Source organism: Gymnodraco acuticeps, unplaced genomic scaffold, assembly GCF_902827175.1.
Source record: "Gymnodraco acuticeps unplaced genomic scaffold, fGymAcu1.1, whole genome shotgun sequence".
Lineage (NCBI taxonomy): Eukaryota > Metazoa > Chordata > Actinopteri > Perciformes > Bathydraconidae > Gymnodraco > Gymnodraco acuticeps.
Genome location: NW_022990441.1, coordinates 1,580,102 through 1,584,422, shown reverse-complemented (window position 1 = coordinate 1,584,422; position 4,321 = coordinate 1,580,102). Strand labels below are relative to the sequence as shown.

At 40.1% G+C, this 4,321-nt stretch overlaps 1 long non-coding RNA gene across 1 annotated transcript; it reads right to left on the bottom strand.

Moving 5' to 3' along the window:
* Window positions 1–567: 567 nt before the first annotated feature.
* LOC117552274 lies at window positions 568–2,774 on the bottom strand. The gene is made up of 3 exons (XR_004569917.1): window positions 2,595–2,774; window positions 1,843–1,924; window positions 568–597 (listed from the first exon to the last, which is right to left on the bottom strand). It is a non-coding gene; the product is annotated as an uncharacterized LOC117552274 (long non-coding RNA).
* Between the last annotated feature and the right edge of the window lie 1,547 nt (window positions 2,775–4,321).

Below are 4,321 nucleotides of genomic sequence, written 5' to 3'. Positions count from 1 at the left end.
GAAGTTAAATCATAAACCCGGCTAAAAGCAACACAGTTTAAACGGACAAATGCAGAAAGGACAGCTGGCAAAATATCACCGACTGTGTGAATGCTAAATGAATAGGCTTATATATCAACTGGCCCACCTAGAGCAACGGATAGATCTGACTATATTACATGTGATCTGTTACATTAATGTGTTGCTTGGATGTGTTTTTATGGCATTGTAAAGATCCAAAAGTCAACATTATTGTAAAAAAGATAGATGTATTAATTTTCATCATAGACAAACATGTTTTTATCAAAACAAAATATTCTGCTTCAATCCATATTTATTAGCTAGTCTTTCAAAAACTAAAAATGTTCACCGAGATAAAAAATAAAAGAGTTTGGTCTCCGGCATGTAAAGACATCACTGTATTAACGGGGCGGTCTAGCAGCAATCTAACAGCAACTTCTTGACTTACTTCAGACTCCAGCAGACGGTGAATCTTTGTGTCGCGTCTCTCTCAGTGCTTTGTACAACTCGAGCAGTCTTGGCAAATGCCGGTCGAGTCCAGAAAGAAAGGACTTGGGGAGGTCAGCAAGCCACAAGACGCGTGAACTCAGCAGCAATCTGTAAGGGACCAAAACAGAACCCCAATATTAAAACATTCAGAAGAATAGATTGCTCTCCTGTTCGTCCCTGACCCAAGATTGGACAGGGAGCGGCCCCTGCAGACAACCCACTGCTCCTTGGCTGCCCTTGGACGAAGGACAGCACAGATGGGTGAAAAGCAGAGCACATTTCATTGTACATGTGTTTTTGTGTTGATGTGTCGCCTCCCACTGCACGCAGTGTGTTGATGTGTCAAAGCTGTATGACAAATAGGGCTGCAACAAACGACTAATTTGATAATCGATTAATCTATCGATTAATGAAACGATTAATCGATTAATCGGCTCGTTAAGGTTTTAACTGTACTACTACTTATATCGATACTGCTTATCGATCCGGTCCTTTTAACGATAGTAGGCTATTAACGGTTCTTTTGACAAGAAATAAGGTAAACTAACTAAACAAATTGTGAACAAAACTAACATTGCTTTTTATTTAAATTAAATAAATAATATTTCACATCAAAAAGAAACAACAATGTTTTAACAATCATATTAAATAATGTGATGACAGAACTGTAAACAGAATAGCTGAAACTTTAACAAAATAAATAACTCTGTTACCTCTAATCATTAACCCATGTTTTTATAACTGAGTTAACTCCATGTGTTGCTGCTAGCATACATAACACCTGACGTGGAAAACGTTACCCTTAACATTATAAACTGTTATTGCACTTTTGGTACGAGCATTGTTCACATCGAGACGGCTAAAGTTTAACCACACTTCGGAGCGCGTTCTCTCCGCCATCTCCTCCGTGTGTGTGTTGCATGCATGTAGCCACTGCGTGTGTGTAAACTGCCGCCCGCCCCCTCGCAAGCAGGCGGGGGAGAGATCTCTCGTCTGAATTGGGGAAGATCGAAAATACATTATAGACGCATTTTGTAGTCATATTGCATATTAGAAACGGAGTTGGCGACACTAAGACTGCGATATAATGTTTATGTAGCAATAATACATATGACATATGTTTTTAAATGTCTCCTGTATCGATAAAAAAAGAGCGATAACGTTGGAGTTTAACCGGGTGTGTAGAACACATGTGATGACGTCACCAACGAATCGACGACTGAATTAGTTGCCAACTAATTTGGTAATCGATTAAGTCGATTAGTTGTTGCACCCCTAATGACAAATAACAATTCTTTAAAATTATTCTTCAATTATAAAGAGGGGGTGTACATGTGAAAGCTTTATACTCACTTGTCTTTCTGAAAACAATGCTGGCCATCTGCTTTCAACCTCCGCCACACGCAGCTCTACATGATCACCGCCGCAGCTCCTCCTGTTGTGAGGGACCGTTGAGCGGAACACACACACACACACAAGTTAGACCTAACACACTTAACTATTTTTATCTACCTCTGGAACAAGCTAAACTAGTTATAAATATGTTTATTCGTCACTCATTACCGGATTAGCGAGCTGCATGAGTCTGAAACTGACTGGCTGTCGGAAGAGAGAGGAAAATAGAGCCTCCGTTTCTCCCGTGTTATTATCCAAAGTGAATCTAAACTTTTGAATGATGTACTTCATCTATAAGTAGTTAGTTTGAATGTAATAATGTGTTGTTTTGTTTGATCGGAGCATCCCTAGTAAACGCCATAGCAACCCCACCCAGTTAACCGTTGGTCATTTTGAAAGTAGCTGGCCAGGTGAAAAAGTTTGAGAACCACTGCCCTATACAAATTCCTAGTATGTGTGAAGCATGTACATGGCCAATACAGATGTTGAATCTTGAATATATCCCAGGAAACTAAACCATTCTGAAACCCCCATGCACATTTTGGCTCTTGCAACGACTGAATTCACTTGCTAGCTAACGTTAGCTAGCTACACTAACTAAGAGGGGAAACACGGCCACCGTGGCTAGTTAGGTTTAGCCTCTAATAAACGTTATACATATATAGGTACATTTGAACATTAAACTCGGAAAAAAGCAATTATTAACTCACCTTTTGTAATTCTTCTTCTAATTCTTCACAATTTCAACCGCACCGCGCAGGCTTAGTTTTCAATTTGTTCCATGAGGTGAGGGAGGATGCTGGATGCACGGGTTGACACACACAATTTTGCAGGGGCAGTGTTCTGCGCATGTGCAAAAGCTGAGCAAACTCATCATTCTGAATTGAGTGTACTATTTTTATTTCACAGACAAGTTGAATGGATTCAAACTTGACGTTTCTAGTTGTCTCAACTTTTTGGCCAAATGTAGGTGACCTGACTCACATAAATGAGTTAAAGGAACTACAATCCAAAATATTTTTTACAGTGTACCCATGTCGGTGGTGACATCAAGCACATGTAGCCCTATGGATGCTGCCCTCTGTATTATATCAATAATGATTGGCCTGTACTCTGCTCCATTGGTAGAATTGCCAGTGTAATGATATGCCACTACTTGCTTCCACCGTGTTGTGTTTCCAGCCAACATAAACACACAAGCATGTGTTGCCACCCCTGTGTGACCTGGTAAAGTCACATCACCGTACAGTTTGCCTGTAATCATGTCTAACTCCACACTTGGTGTGATTGCCATTTCATCCAAGGTCAACACACACTCCCTTTCAAGGTCTGTCAATCTATCTGCCTTCAATTTTAGGAAATTAAAGACCTCTGTCAACACACCAGGCTCAAACGTAACACATTGCATCCTTCTTTGCAGTGTCCTTATTCCTGGAAGGGGAATCTTCAATTCCTGCAGAGTTTTGTAACCCGTTGGTCCGCTCGCAAAGCACATTTTTAAAGCCTTCTTAATTGTCTCATTGCTCCATTTCATCCCCTTTGTGGTGAGTCTGCCTAATGCCTTCAGTTGGTCTTTTGAAAACGTTTTCTTATATTTCTTGTCCCTAATTAGGGCCCGAGCACGGAGCACTAGGACCCAACGGCGTCCTAGCACGAAGTGCGAGGAACCTATTGGTGGAATTATTATTTTTCTGCTGGCGTTTCCTGTTTTTGAGGCTTTTAGGACGCTGACAAAGTTTTATAATTTTGCACGGACGCCAGGACTGGTGAAAAATACAATATTCTGGAGTCAATGGGTTAAATATTCCAACGTGCTCGCTAGCGCCACATATTCGGGTGGATCTGCTCTACAAATAATCCTCTTGGAACCCTAAGCTCCGCCTACATTTTTTAAAATTTAAATTAGCATAATGTTCAAAACAGTTAAATATTCACTTAAATTTCAATTTTCAGTTTTTCAACACCAAACTTCGTATACAGCATCGGTGGCGGGTCAGACACATTACCGTAGAAAATGAGCATGTTAGGACGATAAATATTGCCGCCGTCAATCAAAACGTACACGCAATAAGGCGGGGCTTAGAAATAAATGCTCATAAATCATCAACAATGTATCCAAACATCACACATTTTGGTAGATAGGTTCAATCTGTGTTGGGGAATAGGCACACCAAATAATTTATATTTTGGACTATAGAGGGTGCCAAAAACACCACCAATTTATAACTCAAGAACGGATTGACGAATCTTTTTATTTATTTTTTACACATACTCTGGGGGTGACTACGAACTGAGATATAAAGTGTCGCAACAAATCCAGAATGTGGGCGTGGCCTATACTTTTTTTTTAAATTGCGATAGCATAAAATGAGCTTCGGACGCAAAACTTGGAACACACGTCAGAGCCCACAACCTTTTCGAGAATGTAAAAAAAAAA